The 20260-nt window shown below is 37.5% G+C and overlaps 1 long non-coding RNA gene across 1 annotated transcript; it reads left to right on the plus strand.

Annotated features, from left to right (window-relative positions):
- The first annotated feature begins 4603 nt into the window (after nucleotides 1-4603).
- LOC122832654 lies at nucleotides 4604-11097 on the plus strand. The gene is made up of 3 exons (XR_006370856.1): nucleotides 4604-4662; nucleotides 5520-5584; nucleotides 6931-11097. It is a non-coding gene; the product is annotated as an uncharacterized LOC122832654 (long non-coding RNA).
- Nucleotides 11098-20260: the final 9163 nt, after the last annotated feature.

Raw genomic sequence — 20260 nt, forward strand, 5'->3', positions numbered from 1 at the left:
GTGTGTGTTATTGTGTTAATGATTAGACTGACTGCTTTGTGCAATGCATGTTTGAAAGTGACAGCGTTTGTGGCTTAAAGTCCTTAAGAAATCAATCATGTAATGTTTAAACGCTTGCCTGCCAGCTCGCTCTACAGTAAATGCCACAGGTTCACCATCATGTGGTCAAGTAATTTCAAGAAAGTCGATCTTATTGAGATTTTACATCTGGCCTTAACTTAAAAATGTAATGTTGCTTTTATCAAATAAAAAGCTTTTTGTATGAATGATGTTGCTGTTGTGGTTGTTGTTTTTATATTGTTTTTTAGATTTGGTTGCTGAACTTTGAACCCAGGCAATCAATGGCTGAAGACACTGAGGCTGTAACCATTCTCTGTAACGCCAGAAAATCTTTAGTTATACACTCAAATAGTGCTGTACTAAGCATTTCATTTGAATAACAATCCTTCCTCTGTTACAGCAGCTGTTTCAAGGTTAAACAAGTATTCCAAGAAGCTACTAATTTGCAGTGGAAAATGGCTGGAGGTATCAGATAAACACAAATACTCACCCTCAGGATCAGCCAACCAACCATTTTCCATCAGTTACTCAGATCAGGGTCATGGTGGCAACAGTACTACAAGATGGAAAACTGATTTCAGTCATTTTTGTATCCTGACCGTTATTTTAAAATGACCAATAAAATAAAATAGAAGGTGGCCACCAAGCACCAGGCACCTTGTCTGATGTTAAAGAAGCACTCAGACCACTTAAACTGCCAACAATAAAATGTGCATAATTGAACAGTTTATGTGTATTTTGGAGGTGAATGTTCTTCACCACAGCTGGGGGCTCTATTCAGTGAGCATGTGATGAACTGTATCTTTAAGAAGCCTGAATGTTTTTCGTTTGTTTTGTTTTTGCTGGGTGGACTTTCATCTGCCTCAGCTGCGGCAACCAGGACCCTGATATGCTGCCGACATTATCATGCACCACCACAGTCTCACTGTGGAAGTTGTCTTCATGGTGTGGTCTTAATCTGGTGTGAATGGAGACCTAATTTTCTGAAACCACTGAAAACTGGGATTTAGGCCGTTTACTTCAGCACCTATTTAAAACGGATTATTAAAAAGATTCAGAAATAAATGTGAAATAAATTCAGAAATACAAACACAAGAGTTGAGGGGGGGGGGGAAACAGTTTCCTTCTGGTATCACAGCATCCTGCGTCAAAGCTGATTGCTTGATTTGTTTAGAGAGGTCAGTGTGATCCATGCCAAAGATTACAGCACATAAATCACAGAAAAATGAGAGGCTGTTTTTTTCTGTAGGACATTATGATTCCTTTAGGCAATTTTTCGTGTGAATCAGAAAAAGTCACATGAATTTTTCTGATTCACATAATTTTCTGATTCTTGAGAGCAACTTTGACTTTTAAGTCAAAGTTGCATGAGGTCATAATGCGCCCTCTTTTGGTTTAATAATAAATGACCTAATTTGACTGAAACTAGTTTTAAAATACTCTGCAGATTGATACGCTATTGCTGTGATTCTTAAGATTCCTCAGATTACACTTATTGGGCTGCGACAGACTGGCGACCTGTCCAGGGTGTACCCCGCCTCTCGCCTGGAACGTAGCTGGAGATGGGCACCAGCAACCCTCCCAACCACATGAGGGACATGGATGGATGGACACTTATTGGATAAGATTTTTTCCTTTTGTTCATTCTGTTTTTCCAGGTTAATAAATTCACGAAACAATGTTAGTCATAAAAATAACACAATCATTCACCTGCCTTTACACAAAGGTAAATGGCTATTGCTTGACTGCAGGACAACTTGTTTGCTAAAGGTTTGCGAGTGTGATAAATGAATCCCTGAGGGGTAAAACACTTACAGATGCTCAGACAGATTTTACCAAAGACATCGGACTGATGTAGGACGACTTCTGCTTTTAGCTGTGGGAAGACATGAACAAATAGAGTGCAGTTTTATCAATGTTCAATTGATTTTTAGATCCACATTGCATTGGGTATGAAGGTAATTAACTAGGACACTTTATGTTCCAAAAGAATAAACTAGTAGTTTAATCAACCACTAGCTGGAGGGCCAGTTGGAGATTATAGGTCAGTGAAACAGAGAGACTTAAGAAGTGAGACACTTGCTTTGAAAGTGTGTTAGGAGGAGCATGAGTAAGTTGCTTATTAAGTCAAAACAAAGTCTTAAATTTTTTTTGATTAACACAGAAAAAAAAAGAATTTGATATACTTCTGTTTGTTCACATGAAGATAGTCTGAGGGATTCGGCTCCATTGGATGGGTAATGTCTAGCTGTTGGTTTGGTTGACTTTCACAACACACTTAAAACTGTGACCATCTGCTTTTTCAAAGTGCTATCACAAAAATCTGTCCAATATGAGCAGAGAGGAACAGCGGACTATCCAGCATGTTGCTCTGTGTACATGAGACAAATGCATCAGCTCAGAAAGAGAGAGAGAGGAGGAAGATTGTGTGCTGCAATGGTTACATATGATGGTTCATCATTTAGTTCACGTTCTCTCTTTTGTTCTCCAGATAGTCCATTTGCTTTGCCATTGTAAGGACACCATAGAAGCACGCAAACTGAGACCAATGCTTGCAGATGCACAACAGGTAACATGATTAGTCCAGAGATTGAATGAATGTCTCATGGCATGCCATTTGCCTGGGTTGGTTTACCCACAATGCCTCATGTTGCAAACCAAGAGCTTTTATTTGACATATCATGAACGCAATGATGTTTATTATTTCATAATATTTCATGACAACTTGTGGATTGCCCTGTAAATGTAAAGTTTTGGGGTTTTCAGTACTTAGCTTGAGCATATTCAAATTGAGGCATACAGTTAGTCCAACAATATGAGTCCTCCTGTGAGTCGAGTTACTGCATTGTCCATGGTATGTGTTAACCTATGGCAATATTTCATGACATCTAATCCATTTCATTTCTATGAAAGGTCTCTCTGATCTGTAGGGTTTGAGTGGAACAAATTTCCAGGCTTGAAGTGGATTTTTGTGGAAGAGCACTCTGCCTCTTTTTAATGCCATAAAAAATGAGGTTTAACCCACTTTAGGCCTCTGATTGTTGCCTCAGTCCTTCTGAATAGGAGCTTCTGTTTCCACACAGCTGAAACAGCGTATTGAATTTCTAGTTTACTTAACATGCTATTTACAAGAACAATAAAGATTCATAGCAGGAATATCACAGGGTATGACAGACTGTCCTTGATGTAGACTTCAAATTCACAATACTGAATATAACATTTAAAAACTAACACAGTCAAGGCCGGAAATACCTGTTAGACTTTAATTTCAATTTATTTTTAATTACCCAATAAATTTGTTTGTAACTGCAATAGGATAGCCCAAAGCAAAAGTCTGAGTATGTGGGAGCCTTTACTCAGCAACTCAAGTAAATACTCTTGTCTTTCCTATTTACCTGCTATTTTGCTTTGTTTTGCTATTTTGTTAATCTTATAAAGAGTTAAATATGCTTCAAAACATCCAAACTTGTATTTTGGATGGAAGCATTTATGCACTGTACATTATCACTGGTTAATTTGATGACACAATATGCAAGCCATTTAAACAATTAATCAAATTTTAAGAACTTAAAGGAAACACAATGAGTTTGTCCTGAAGACATTCAATACAGGATTGGAATTCTAACCTACATGGATGCATGGTTAGAGGTGACCTAGATGTCATGGACTTGATTTTTATTTGTGCAATTGTTAAACACTTAACTTGGATAAAATGACTTGTGGGCATTTTTGTTTTGTTTCCACCTAAAAATACTGAAAGAAAAGGCAAGTTAGACCCTCATAAGTAAAACACAGCTTGATACTATACTTAAAACTCAGAATTTCAGATGCTATGTTAATTTACAATATATGTAGGCTATTTTAGATGCACTGTTATTTGGAGAAACACTCACTCCCTAGTGCATCAGAGTTTATCATTATACTCCAGTCAGATTGGGTTTGTCACATTGCTTTTAAATCCCTGTTTTAGGCACTGTTGTCTTAAGTCTCCAAACATTTTTCCAGACTTCATCTTCCAGACAGGACAAATCATGAAAAAATAAATATGTTTTTGTATTAAATGGTAAATGGACTGAACTTATATAGCACTTTTCCAGTTATTTTAATCACTCAAAGCGTTTTACCCTAGAGTCACATTCACCCATTCGCACTCACACACACTTTTATACACCGATACACAGATCGGTAGGCAATTTGGGGTTAAGTGCCTTGCACATTGACATGTGGCAGGAGGAAGCTGGAATCAACCTTCCGATCGCAAGACGACTACTCTACTAAAGAGCCACAGTCGCCGCAACTCACACTCTAGCTCAGGAGTCTCAAACTCCAGTCCTCGAGGGCCGCTGTACTGCAGTTTTTAGATGTGGCACAGGTACAAAACACTGGAATGAAATGCCTTAATTACCTCCTCCTTGTGTAGATCAGTTCTCCAGAGCCTTGCTAATGACCTAATTATTCTATTCAGGTATGGTGCAGCAGAGGCACATCTAAAAGTTGCAGGACAGCGGCCTTTGAGGACTGGAGTTTGAGACCCCTGCCTGGAGACTTTGCTGTCACTACTTTCCTTCTGGCTGGCTAATGTCTTCGGCATTGCTGCCCTAGGTTGGTGTTTTAGATTTAATTGCATCATTTTTCAGCAACTTTCTAAAAGTTGGCCTGCTCCATGATTGACTTTTAATTTTTTAAATTCTATTTCATAATTTTGAGGATGAAACTGAATCAAATTTCAGCTTCAAGCCTGAGCACAGCTGAAAAGGATTATTTGCATAATAATATATTACTTCTGGCCCTCCATCTGCATTGGGTAACGTCGGTGCTACGGCAACTGAAACCCAGCAATAAGCCGCATGGTTCAAAGCGTGGGGAAAATGCAACGGCTTATAGTCCAAAAAATATGGTATTTGCTTTGATTTAACTGAATTTAAGCTGGAGAGTTGATTACTAAACGAGGAGCAGGTGGTTGACTAAAAACTCGGTGTTGCTGTGAGGAAAAGCAAGAAACTGAAGTTGAACTGAGGACATGGGAGAAATGGCCGGCAGGGAGCAGAATATATAAAATATAAAAACAAAGCAAAAGCCAAAGACCTTGACAGCTCGGAAAACATAGCAAAATTTAAATTCATTACTAAACATGGCTGAGTTATTGCTTTTTAGAGGCAATAATGATAAACAGATCAACGGAAGATAAGATGGTACTTTAACCCTTTGAGGCCCTGCTCTGATTTGGAGTGCATTAAAAAGCCTTTTCAACAAACTTTAAAAGGTCTGTTGTGTCTGCACCCCACAGCAGAAACTGAATAAGGCTGTTTTCTATTCTCTAGCAGACCTTCTGTAACTGGGAGACAATTTCTCTGCAGAGGAAAAAAAGCCACCCAGCCTAACAAGTTGAACTCCTTAGTCAGGATTCCTAGCTCCACCTGCTAAACTGCTACCACCTGACTCACGGTTTTGTATTTAAGGAGAATTTCTGACTCAAGTTTCAAAGTGCCATCCAGTGAGAGTCTTCGGGAACATTCTGCAGAAGGTGAGTGCATTTTCTATGATAGAAATAAGGTTTTGAGTAAAATCGGAAGGCTTTAAATAATGCCAGTGCTGATGTAACAAAGCTATTTTGATACAGAAATCAAGCATCATCAGCTCAACATCAGTATCCATGTACATTGAGTAAAAATAGATATGGAGAACCATAGAGGCTTGAAAAGGAACTTCCAGCCACAAAAAAGTAAATGTAACTTATCAAAAAAAACAGCTTGAAGATGTTAATTTTGACCATTGTATTGGTAACAAAGATGGATAGACCATCATTACACAAACATATAAAACACATTTTTATCAACTGAAGTTTTCAAATATGCAACAAAATTATTTCTAAATGTGTGCAGAAGCCATTCAAAGAATTACATTTGAGAAAGGAAAAATAAATAATACAAGTAGCATTTAGTTCTTGTGGAGTACATAATGTGGTTGCCAGAAAGAACTTGTTCTTGTCCTTGAAGCGTTTAAGAAAATAATTAATTTCTCTGCTCTTGTTGAATATGCATTATACCTGCCAGCAATACCTGATGTTTGGCAGGGTGACTCCATTGAAGTTAACATGCAGATAAATTCCTTCCAGCAAATAATTTTTTTCTTCAACTTTTACTTCATTATTGATGCTGGATAAAATCCTAGCTAGAACATGTAAAAACAATGTATTTGCAAATGTAACTAATTTAGAAGCCATTTGATTGTTATTTTAAATTTTATTTATACATGTAATCTCATTCAAACACCAGCTGTCATTTCCATAATAAAATATAATTTATAGATTATACTTATGATCAAACTTGTAGCACAGGATAAGAATGCTAATTTATTTCTTGCTTTGAAAAATTCAAATGGCTTTATCCTTCAAAATGTGGTGCAATGAGAACCCTCACGCTATCTGCATGCTGCACTTGGAGACTTATTGCAGTTTTTTTGCATATGAAGACTTCAACTAAGTTTGCAGTGATTGTTCATGTCAGCACCACCAGCAGTACGGGGAATTGGTTTGCAATTCCCCGTACTGCAAAGTTGCATCACAACAAGAAGGAAGTTCTGAGGTGTTTGTTTTGTACAAGCATGGGTGGAATTTTTCAAAGAACTCTGGTTTTCTGAAAAACATGCATCCCAAGTTAAAGAAAGATTCTAAGCCAACCTTAGGCACTCACAGAAACAGCCTGAAAAAATGAAAATAGAAAAAATGTTTTGTAGTAGAAACACGCCCACAGTGACCCTTTAAAATCACATTTACTTTTAAAGCTTTAGCTTCACACCACTGACACATTATATCTGTGTCCCATTTAGGTGTTGTTATCAATATTTCTTCTTTTTTGTCTTTGCCTGCAGGAGCCTCTGCAAGTGAAAACAAGAAAGAGGAGCCGAATGAAATCTTGCACATTTTAGAGAGCGCGTGCTTCATTCAACCCTATTTTTCTAAAATATCTTGTGACTCCTCCTGTTTTTAACTCGATCCATCACATTTCTTGCACCAGAAGCGGGCCTGTCTGCTCGCTGTGAGTGACTTCATTAGCTTTAGCTGTGTAATCTCAGTGTGAGGCAGTCTTTTTCTACACCCTCCATCAATGGACAAGCCATGAATAAATTACCAAGTCCTTTGGTGGAGAAGTCATTACTCATATAGAGATTGAAGAAGCACCTGTGAGAGTTTGTCGGCAAAGCAAAGAAACATTCAGGATAAACAGCTTGTCAACATCATCTCTCTCTCACACACAGTAAGCACACATATTTTTAGTTATATATATATATTTTTTGTAATTTAGCCATTAAATCCCAGCAGAGCCAAACATCCCCAATAAAGAGGTCACCATCGGACACAAAAGAACCCCAAACTTCAAATTGTTTGATGAAAAAAAGCACAAGTATTTTAGTTTAACAGTTCCCTCACGTAATTGCCTCTGACTTAAACTACAGGAGTACTGGAAATTTCTAAGGAGGCCAAGAGTGATGGTGAGGAGATGATTCTCGAGAGGAGAAATGGGGAGATGACTGATGTTTTCCCAATGAGAAACAGGCCTCAGCGAGCAGCTGACAGATGGAACAGGTGCAATATAAAAAAAATAAATAAAAATAAAAAAGTTCTGAAGGAATTTCACATTATAACAAAGCCAGTTAGATTATTGTTATCCCTGTATGGTACCATATCACCCCCAGGCAACAAACCATTTCTGGACTGTCACAATGCATTTTGCTGAATGATGTAGCTCTTTAAAAAGGAAACCATAGGAAACCAAAAATATTGCTTGAATTTGTCATGACTTTCAGAAAACTAAACCCATATTTTTTTTTTCTTTCTTTTGTGGCAGACTGCTGGAGTACCCATAGACCTAGTTAAAAACTTCCTATAAATGCTAAATGGCCTGTACTCACTTCACCCAGTCCTGAGGACTCCAAACTGCTTTACACAACATAATTGTAAGCTACATTGTAGCTATAGCTGCATTGTCTGACAGAAGCAAGGCTACCATAAGTAAAGTATCTTGGACAAAGACAACGGCTGAGTTGGAAAAAGCCAGAACAATCATGTTTCAATCAGAATAATATGAAATAGGCAAAGGGATCTCAAATAATAGCATGTTATCCTGATTCATATTCAAAGACAGATAATAAAAAAGTAATTGACATCTATTTGTATGGAAAGGGTTACAGAACAAATGTTGAACTCCAACTAGAGTCCAATATCCACAAAATGAGAAAACATGGATCAGTGGTGAATTATCCCAAGACTGGCCAGCCTACCAAAATTACTTCAGGAGGACATGAATTAATAATCCAAGAGGACACAAAAGAATCAAGAACATCAAAAGCCACATACACCATGCTTGGCTCAGTTAAGAAGAGTGTTGATGATTCAAGAATGAGAAAGAGATGAGGTCCAAGACAAAGTCCATTGCTCAAAAAAAAGAAAACAACGGTTTGTGTTTTGGTGTGTGCGCGTGTGGGTGTGTGTGTGCGTGTGTGTGTGTGTGTGTGTGTGTGTATGACTCAACCCAAAGTTGCAGAGCAAATGTAGGCAGTGAATGAAGCTGAATAACTTTATAAAAGAAATATCTACAAAAACATACAATAAACAATGGAGAACCAAAGACAAACAGGAACAGGATGAAAAGAAGTGGACAGTAATGGCAGAATCCAGCAGCGAGTGAATGTATGGGGCTTTCAAACAGAGGAGTTTGATTACCAATAAAGAACAGGTGACTGATCGGTTGCAAGTGAGAGAAGGGACCTGACAAGCAAACGGAGAGAGACAGAGAAAGAGACAGAGAGAGAGACATCAAGAGTATCACCAAGAGGAAAGCAGGGAAAACAAAACTGTAACCAAACAGAAAGTAACTTAATTTATTCTAACTAAAATAACTAAGGCTTGCACAGATCAACAAATGAACAAAACTACAACCCATAAAAAACCCCAACACAACCCAGGATTCTGACGGTTTCTGAACATCCTGAAGGAACTACAAGTTTAATTGGGTGATATAAAAAGACAATGCTGCACAGAATCCATGATTAATAAGACTAATTTTAGAGTAACCTCATCAAAATCTGGACTCGCATCTGATTGATTTATGGCCTGCCCTTAAACTGGTTGTTCAAGTTCAAAAACCCTCTAATTTGGCTGACATAAAAATTACTTTGTAAATGAGGGTAGACCAAAAAATTTCCCACTGCAATGTAAAAGGCTGTTTGTCGGTGATCACAACTGGATGACAGTTGGCACCAAGCGTGTAATAATGGCATAAATGTTATATCAACAGACTTGAGTGGTCTATTCTAAGTTACAGGCACCAGAAATGATCACTATTTGTTTTTATGGTCTTGAAGGAGGGCCTTTAGTTGTGTCTGGAGCTATTTTCAAATGTTTTTTTATGGTGAATCAAAGTATCATAGCTTTATAGTTCCACTAAATCATTAAAGGTCCACTGCAAATGAACAAGTATCTACTCAGCAAGTGACAACCTCATTTAGGAAGTAGAACAGACCAGTAAATGTGAAAACTGTTTGTTAAATTACTCACAGTTTTATATACATAAAAAAGCAAAAAAAAATTCAAAATCAAATTCTACATTTCTGTTCCAAATGAATGAATGACTTCTGGTGGTATATTTAAGTTTTTGAAGTGTGCAGTGGTTGAGGTAGGTGCAGTGGTTGTTTTAGGCCCCCTAGTGGAACAATCAATGTACAGTTGAAGTCAGAGTTTGACTGAAGGAGGTTCTTTCTCTGAATTTGGTGCATTTTGTGTCTCACAGGTTTATCTCAAAGATTTTCACATAATGCAAACCACATTTTTGGAGAAATATCCATGTGTCTTGGTATTATAACATGCAAATATATTTTAAAAATGATGTGAAAAATTTTATGGATTGTTGAAGCCTAGACGTCAGCCAAATGAGCATGTCCACACTGACCAATGTTTTAAAAGTTTTAAAATTTTCACTGAATATAAAACAAATAAAAGTAGCCAGTAACTGCAAGTTATTTGTACCATTATAAAATAACTATATACATATTTTTTTTATTTAGGTATACTTTAACTTAAATAAAGGAAATATGAAAAGAATACATAAATTATTTATAAAATAGCACTTTATAATCATGACCCTCCAGTTGTGTTCAACCCTGTAACAACATACTAATCTCTCCTTTTCATAAATAATGGTTCAGCCCAATTTCCTCAGCACCCTGAAAGTGACATCACTCAAGTCTCTTCCCACTCAGACTGTAAAGAGACTTAAGTGTATAGTTTCTTACCTATATTTGATTATTTTTAATCCAAATATCGTCATCGTCAAGCTCAACCTTTCAACACTTTCACATGTAAATTATATTTATTGTTGTTTGGGAAAAAGTAAAGAATGGTCTTTTGAAACACATATAATTTTTTTGTTTTCATTATATCATATGTGGCTTCATACCCTAGCTGATGTGGACTTATGGCAACTTTTAGTGAAAATCTTCAAACCCGTAATGTTCAACCCCGTTATAAAAATTATGATTTTGTTACGGGGTTGAATTTAAAGCATCCGAAGTGACAAAGAAATTTGTAACAATGTTACAAATTTCTTTGTAACATTGTTACAACATTGTGCACATTGTGCACTTTATGCATGAAAGTGCACTTTATGCACTTTCATGCATAAAGTGGGGAAACATGTTTTCTTGGAGGTTTCTTGGAGTCCTTCAATAGATGCAGAATTCAAAAACACAATTTTTTGTGGTGTATTTTTAAGTAGACTGAGACCCCAAAATGTACCGAATTCAGAGAATCGCCCAGGAGTTTCTGGTTGGTGCTGCAGGTGTAACTGGGTCTATATTAATAGCTGTATATTTTCACAACATGTTTTCTTTAATGTACGGTATTTGTCCGCTTATACTTGACTGTCCTTGTGTTCCTTTGTGTCTGCTACAAGGAGTTTGATCCTCCAGCTCCGCCTTACTTTCTTCTTCTTTAGTTCAGGGTCTTCCATTATAAATATTAAGTTATTAATTTCCTCTTCCCTTTTGTTACTCATTCCACTAGGGAGAAGCAAGTTTTATAATCCATTGAAATCCTTTCATTTATATTGTTCAAATGTTTATTTTTCCTTCTGTATTAATGATAGGTGTTTGGATATTTTCATTTGAGTTGCTATTACGTTTTTATAACATTTGATGCAATCTAACACTATTATTTTGTATAGATTGGGTTGGAGAACTAGAGCACATGCTATGTGCTAATGCTAATATCTCCCGATTGACAGATTAAATAAGCGGAGACCGCCTCCAAACCCAGATTTGGTGTTTTGTGGTTTGTCCGATCACCATATAGCACACACAACGCAGAAGTCCACCGGTCACACAGGCCTTCAGTCTCCTGCGTTTGATCTCACGATGGTGGAACCAAAGGCAACTTGTCGCCTCTAGCAGGTTCAGTTTTGTGCCAAGTTTCTGAATTTCTCTTTACGTAGAAGAGGCATGACTAAAATGTCTATTTGCACAAATTAGAGATTTTTTTTTAAATTTTTTTTTACATTTTATTTCCCGAAAGAAGAGGCCCTTATTATGTGTGTAAAGATCAGCCACTAAAAAAAGCCTTTTGATTTGAGAGCCAGCTGCTGATGCACAGCTATCATAAGCATCTTGTGACACAATGAGCTTTAGCCACCACACCGAGTCGAGGCCTTGGTTGGTTGGTCGGCAAGCCTAGTCACATGCATAATGACTATTAGCATGTAAGGAAAAACAAAGGGTGGTAAGGCCACCGGACTGGAAGCTGGCTGGATCATGGAAGCTTACTGATGGTGAAGGTGTGCAAAGATCTCCAAACAAAGCTCTGCCTCTGAAGTTAAATATTCAATATTATCCTCAGTTTGTAGGCCCCCTCAATCCCACAAATATTCATCAAGAACATTGGGGTGTTTATTAAACAAAAACCTCTTTGCACACTTTCCAGTACTCCTGTAGTTTAAGTCAGAGGCAATTACTTGAGGCAACTGTTAAACTGAAATACCTGCAGGACTTGTTTTTTTAAAATCAAACATCAATCACTATTAAACATCTAAGACTCTAATAGGGCTGTCTGCAAAAAAACGCTGTGAAATAGTCCAGACAGCCACACGGAGAAAAGACTGGAGTCTGGACTGTCTGAGTTAAATGTATTGATCTGATTCATTCACTATTCAATCACTATTAAACATCTAAGACTCTAATAGGGCTGTCTGCAAAAAAACGCTGTGAAATAGTCCAGACAGCCACACGGAGAAAAGACTGGAGTCTGGACTGTCTGAGTTAAATGTATTGATCTGATTCATTAATTAATAAACATAACACCACCAATGCATGTCGCAAAATAAGTAACATACTTGTGTGTTAGTTTTCCAAACAGAGCTGTTTCCAATACAACATTGTAACTTAAAAATAAGCTAATTTGCAAATTAGCTTATTTTTCTGACAGTTTCATTTTATATTCTGCAGCAAATGGATTAATAAACATGCCTGAATAAATCTTTTTCTTAGTGCTGATATGTTGTGAAATGAACTGAGTCAGAACTTTCTTAAAAGTAAAAAAAAAAGAAATCACAATTAACGTGAGCTGCTAAAGATCCACAGGCAGCAAGTAGTGACATTTTATAGCACAATCAAGTAACCATATTACCTTCAATTTTTATAAAAATTCTATGTATGTCAAATATGACTTAAAAGAAATTTCACTTTGTAAATTAGTGCACTGAAATTGAGCCTCTGTCTTTTTAAAAACACCTGCTCTTTAAGATCTTACATACATAGTCCAGGAGGACCATGAGTTTAAGATTCTATCCAAAACCAAACCTTAAACTGTTCAGCAGGTGCACGTTGTATAAAACAACATTTACAGCAATTTGTGTGTCAGGAAAGCATGAACAATCATTCCCATCTCAGTATTCGACACTCTTTACCAATATTAAAGACTTTCCATTGTCAGACGAATCTCAATAAAATACTTTAAAATTTGTGGATGGAATGCGTGCTGTGGTGGCGTAGGGGATAGCGCAACCCACGTTTGGAGGCCTTGGGCCCTTGACGCGGCCGTCGCGGGTTCGATTTCTGGACCCATCGACATTTGCCGCATGTCTTCCCCCCTCTCTTTTCCTCTCAGCCTATTTTCAAATAGGGGACACTAGAGCCCACAAAAGATCCCCTGGAGGGGGAAAAAAAATTGTGGATGGAATGTGTGAAAAGTTCTGGGATTTTTTTTTTTTTTTTTTTGTCAATTCACTAGAAAAACTGTTGTGCAGCTATTTCTCTAGACTTTCAGCAGTAAAGAAAGACAAATCTATAAATACTAAGAACTGATGTTTTTTTTTTTTGTTTTTGTTTTTTTTTTTTTTCAAAAAGCGCAACCAGCATTTTTAAGTGATGCAGCAAAATTAATTGATAATTACCAAATTAAACCATCCACAGTTTTTTTTGTTGTTGTTTTTTTTAAATACGGATCTTGCATGAGTAGCACTGTGGACTAGCCTCTTCTTTTGCTCCTGGTATATATTTTTTGTTTGCTTTTACAACTTTAAAACTTTCAGAAATCAAAGTTATAGAATAATTTTACCAAGATGCTTAAGCTAGTCTGAATCTTAACAGATGCTAATGCCAGAAAGTATTAAAAAGGCTCCTCTTAGAAACAGAGTAAAAGTTGTATACCTCTCAACTCTGTTTTAAAAAATCACTGTTTCATGCAGAATAATTATATTAATATTCAAATGCATAAGTGAAATAAATTCAAATGAATTAAAAGAGTTAAACACTTTAATTTATCACCATATAATCTACAAAATCAGATAACGACTTTAGCTTCCAACAATGCTGCTGCCATATTTATGTTTGTTTTTTACAGTGCAGGGATGGAATCCACTTCCTATTAAGAGGAGAAAACCCTTTCTGGATTCTAACAACTTTGTAGAATGCTCCTGTCGCCCCCTGATTGAATGGCGCCCACTGTGGTGTGCCATATTATCCACATCAACAGCAACCATTAAAAACGTGTCTTACAACATGTCATGTTTTCAGTGTAACATCAAGGTTGAAACTGAGTAAAGTTTTATAGATGCAGATTTGCATTATAAAAAGGAACAACTCTGAGACATTATAGATGTTAGACTACAGCTTATCTCCTTTATCAACTAATGCTTCTACTTTACTTTACTTCACATCTGCCCATTAACTAATTATGCTGCGTGTCAAATTGAAGCGGCGGTTCTCTCCCCTGCCAGCCCTTTAAATCCCATGTGACATGTTGCTGTTAATTTTCACACAAGCGCAGACAGCAGGCATGCAGACGCACCGTGCGCAACGCACTCACCATACTGTCCTGGGACTTTCTGGGTGATCCCAGTGTGTCCGGTGAGTCCCCAGAAGACGTCCTGAAGCGACGGTGAGCGGTGAGTCACCTGCTGCTCTCCATCTCTCCCCCTCAAAGCGCTGAGGGTGAATGTTGGGGAGGGTAAAGGGAAGGCTGGAGACCCAGCGGGTCCCAGATCCAAGCACTGACTGACAAAGTTGACTCAAGGCAACAGTTAACTCCTCTGAGAGCTTGACTGAGTGATCCTGGAGTCTCAGGCGACCAGCAGCGACAGTGTGATGGGAGGAATCCCCTGCAACAGCCTCAACTTCAAGTAAAAACGTGGCGAAAACACACAAAGTCTTTGCCTGACAGCGCCCTGCTCAGGAATGACAGCATTTCTTTAAGATAACCGCTGAACGACGGGAAGATGCTCTTCGTGGCATTCAACAGCCGCTGCGTGTTGCATTGCGGGTGTTTTGCCGCTGCAGGATCCCCTCGCGGTCACACTCGGATGCACACGAAAAATCAACGAGTTCATGGATGAAACCATCCGTTTCATCTGTCGGTCCAGATGTGCGGACTCCCGGCGCGCACTTTCACGGGACTGGACAGCCTGAGAGACGGCGGGGCCGAGTGGGAAGAGGTGAGGGCGCAGCGGAGTGCGCATCTCTGAGTGAGGCACGCCACGCCGGTGCGGGATGAGAGCGCGGAGGAGAGCTACCTACCTGTGGGAGGCTCTGGAGAACCGAGTTGAGATGGGAACATGATTTGGAAGATATCCGTTTCTGCTGTGCGCAGGAGGGCAGCGGCAGGTTCCCACACAGCGCCACATTAAAGCTTTATAAACACAATCCACAAGGTCTGGCATGTTTGTTTGATAAATGAAATCCAAAATTTAAAAAACAAATGCTTTGTATTTAGTTAAATATAAAACGTGTAGCAAAAAAGCAAAAACTGCAAAAATCTGAGAAGAAAAATACTTTTTTTTTTTTTACAGTAATGAATTTATATCCAACCCTCAGCTCAATTCTTGAGCATAAAAAGTGCTTTGATGTATTCTAATTATGAAGCAAAATTATTTAAAGTAACTCTGGCTTTTGTTTGAGCCATTTAATCTGTTTTAAAATGTCCCCGTAGTTGGTACAAAAACCAGCATCTTCAGCTGGTTGAAAGGTAGTTTTGAGCTGCAAACTTTGAGGTGATTCACTGCAGAAGCAACAAAATCTTACAAAGAATTTTTTTGCTTTGTTTCTAGAGCAAATATCTTACTACGCTTGAAACAAGGCAAAACTAACTTACATGTAATGATTGAGCAGGAATAGGAGCTTGCGTCATGTCGAAAAATTTCTTAATATTGATGAAAAAATACAGGTTTCACAGGCAGATTATTTCACTTACAACATGGGAAAAATGTCTTCTCGTCTTGTCAGTGTTGAGCTTCTGATGAGGCAACCCCAAATCTGTAGATTGTCCTGCAATTACTCTTGTGAGTAGAAAATGTTACTTTCGTTTTTCTGTTTTCAAATCATTTCTAGAAGACACAATTTTACTCCCTGCAGTGTGAGACGTTGCCCACGTTTCCTCAGTGCAAGATTGGTTTGGGCCTTTCTGGGCTGTTGAGACACCTGAGACTCAACAGCCTGAACTCTCTCCATTAGAAAGTTTAATCTTTAATCAGCCAGCTTCATTTCCAGCCAACAATCATGTGAAAGTGAGCTACTAATAATTGTCTCTGGGACGCTCCATTGCGACCCCAGGCCCTTCTCAGCCACCCATCAGGTTAGAAGCACTCAGAAGGTAGAGGAGTCAATAAAGTCATTTGTGGCTTCTCCTCAATTTCTCTCCATTTGCACACAGATAGCATTACAACGGCTGAGATCCCAAAGTTTATTAATCCATGTGATTGTGTTTTGAAATCTGGATTTAGATTTAATTACATCTTAAATCCCCCTGGTTGGAGGAATCCAAGGTTAAAAGGTCACATAAAAAAATGAAACTTCTCGGCTGACTCAGTCCAGTCATTGCTGCTATGATGAGTCAAAATAAAGCAGCTGGTGCATTTTTACTTTGGTTATCTGAAATTCAGTTCATTTGCAGAAGCATGTGTGTACAAAACAAACATTTCGCTTTGTTTTGTAGATTGGAAAACGAAAATTTACATCCATATTCTCTAGTGCTTCTTGCATCCAAACATTTAATTCCATCAGTGTTTGATACAAAAAGAAGAAGAAAAACTAAACTGTTAGTTTGTTTGCTCTGTCCGAATATGGAATGGCAGAATTTTTCTCTGCATTTATTGCTCAATTAATGATAATGACAGTGACTCAAGTCTGTCTCATGGATATATTATTGGACATTTTTGTAAGTGTTCACATTCTCAGAGGTTCACACTGAAGATGTGAAAAGATCACTTCCTGCATCGAGACACTGGAACCTGAAGTTCTTTAGAAAGATTAATGCTTTAGGGAGCAGAAGAAATGGAACTTGTTGCTTCTTTGAGGCAACAAATGCTCTGTGTATTTTTGAAAGGGTTCTATATTGCCTGAAGATGCAGCAGAAAAACTCAATTTTATATACTAAATGTCAGGTATGATGGAGGTATTATCATTCTGGGGGCTCTGCTTCATTGTATGTTTCTGCCATGTAGCATAAAGTTGGTGGGATATGCAAACGTGAGAAAGGTCTCCAGCATGTGGGAGATGAGCTGAGAGAGTCTGTTCTTCTGATGCCAACTTAACAGTTTTAATGCTTCCAAGACAAGGAGAATAAAACAGAATCAATTACACACAACATATTTTAAGATGTTAATGCATGGGACATCATGAACGATTGTTGTTCTCTGAAACCTCCACACAGAACTTTCAGAGAACAGCTGTGATTGTAGTAGAAGTAATGACCGACTGACTTTGTCAAATCTGGCTCTGCTGTCACTTCTGAAGGCGCAGCAGAGCAAGAAACTACAATAAAAGCTGCAGGAAGTCCATGGCCCAGTGGAAGAAGAGACATGCAGGGAGCTGCAGCTGTCATGTCCAATAACTCCTGTTGTTACTCATTAGGATCCTTCTTCCATTGGTAACTTGAATATGTAACCCCACAAGTTATTTATTGAATTTCATCTCACAAATATTACAACCCCTTAGCTTAAGAGTTGATGCACACCTATAGATTTTTTATCCCATTTTCTTCTCCTGAAAAATAGTTTAGACTCAGTCGGTTTGGATGCGGAGCACCTGTGAATATATATTTTCAATTACTGCCAAAAAAATTGAAATTATATTTAGCTATGGACTTTATAATTTGCTGAAAAGGAATAGTCTGGTAAAAATAGCATGTACGGCAGAGCTTCCATGCCACTGCTGAGCAAAAGACCACAAAGGTCGTTCACCTCTGGCATGAAAGTAGCACTTATTAGGTTTAGGCAGCTATATAGTTTTACTTTTTTCCCTTGGTTTACATGGCTATTTTCCCTAATTGATGAAATCACATTTTTGATTCATTTAAATTATGTTTTTCTCCCATGAAACATTGTGTGACAATCTATAACATTCAGTTGTGACATAAAAGTCATGACAGAAGAGACCAGTAGGGCACAAAAATAAAAATTCACAGCACTGTAAGAGAACTGGTTGTCCCCCAGATACCAAATATCTCCAGTGCCAATAAACTCAGCAGCGCATTTATATGGCAGAAAACAAAGCGAAACCTCAGCCTCTCCAAATCGTAACGGTCAGATGACGATAGATGTGTGCAGTTCATCTTTAAAATGTTTTTTTTTCCTCCCAAAGAGAAATTAAATGTCATAACTCATCTCATCCGAGACAAGTGAGCTCTTCACTCAACTGTTTGAGAAGTTCTACACAGAGAGAAAAAGTAAAGCATCCAAGCTTTTGCCCTCTACAACACAAGGTGTTTGGCCATGTATAAAGCATCAGGTGTTTTCCTTTCATCCCCAGCCCAGAGGGGTTTCATTGATGCAAGCACAGTCTCAACACAAAGGTGAGATTCATAAGAGATTACAGTCAAAATCCTTTTGATATGATAAAAAAAAAAAAAACTGTTTGTTCCATCTTCAGAGTGACCTACCTGCAGTTTGAAGGTTGGAAAAACTAATCAGGCCACAGCAAATCAGCAGAGGTAAAATAATTATAATTGTTTTCCCGTAACTTTGCCTTTCACTGTTTGAAGACTTTTTCTCTTTGAGCTGTATCAGTGGAGCGGCCGGGAAACAGGAGTGCCGTCAATTTAAAAAAAGAAAGAAAAAAAAAAGCATCCTGGAGAAGTGTTGCAAGCTTAGGAACCGGTTTACGATGCTATATATAGCTCGTGAAAGTACAGGCTGTTAAACACTGTAAATCCCTATTTTATGGCTGTGAAAATGTCAGTTCAGATGTTCACAGCAGAGGGCAGCAGTGGTGAAATATTGATGAGGCTCTGCTCACTCAGCTGGAGTCTGTTCAGCAGTGTGAGACAAAGACATCTTTTACCTCGACTTTTACAGCATTTCCTTTGGTAAGCGCCGTTTACACTTGTCCTGTTATTTCCTACAGGACACGTTTTATTAGATTTATCCTTCTGAGTAAAGTTACAAATGGTGTCACCTCTATTTTAACACTTGTGGGTCACTAATTGCAAATACCCAGACAAGTTATCAAGACATGAAATCAGATAAACTGGATTTCCAGGGGTTGTACACTAAAAACCGTGACTGCATAATGGTTTAAGGTGTTGAAAGGATCGTAAATAGATAACAGATAAATATAAAGCCTGTAGTACAGACCACTGTATAGATTTTCACATTTACTTTACAGGGCTTATAAAAAGTATTCACCTCTTTGGGTGTTTTACCATTTTTATTGCTTCACCAAATCAAACAAGTGCAACAAAATTGTGATTTTCTTTCTTCTTCTTCTATTTTTATTTATTTATTTTTTTACAAAAAGAAAGACAAAAATCTTCTTTTGAGAAATTATTTCAAAGGTCTGACACTATCAAACGTTCCTGTATAATGTGTTAAAAGTCAAAATTGAAAACAATTTAACCACAATTTAACGTACTTATTTGCTTTAGCACCTAAATAAGTTAGAAAAAAATGTAATCTCTGGTGATACATAAATTAACAAAAACGTCCGTCATTAAAAAGGTTTATGCTTTACAATCCTGTAAAAAAAAATATTTGGGCTTTTCTGTTTTTGTTCTGTTTAAGTTCTGTTTTTTTATGTTTCACAGCATCAAACTACATTTAAATGATTTATTCAAACAGAACCTGCATAGATCCAGCAGTAATAGACCCAAAGTCTTAAATAAAAAAATAGATTATAATAAAAGCTAATAGACATTTCCTTATTTAACAAGTAGAGCCATTATATTTGACTGAGTCAGATTTCTCATCGCTTAATAAATACAATTCTGATTTAAAAGCTTTTTTTCTGTATTTTGATCAGGTGGCTATCTTTGTTATGAAATGCTGTAGCATCTGAAACATTTAAATGTGACCACAAAACACAAACAAACAAACAACAAAAGAAAAAGTCTGAGTTGTTTGGTTTTGTTGACAATTCAAGGATGTAAAACAGACATTTTAATGTTGCTACTTCCTATTACTATGCCTCTGTAAAGCAGCTAAGTTTAGGCATCTGCTGTCAGACTGCATTCTAGCCAAATCCTTCATTTTATATTATGTAATTTCCGTTTTTAGAATATTTATAAATAAGGTTTGATAAACAGTCAAGAGTGTGTTTTTGTGATCATCAAAGCTGGACTCACAGCACAGTCCTAAGTTAACTTGTCAAGAAGAAAAATGAAGGAGTATAAATCACCGTCTTACTGGAACAGTGCTGTGATGACACTCATGGAAACTAGAAAATA

The sequence above is a fragment of the Gambusia affinis genome, linkage group LG06, assembly GCF_019740435.1.
Source record: "Gambusia affinis linkage group LG06, SWU_Gaff_1.0, whole genome shotgun sequence".
Classification (NCBI taxonomy): Eukaryota; Metazoa; Chordata; class Actinopteri; order Cyprinodontiformes; family Poeciliidae; genus Gambusia; species Gambusia affinis.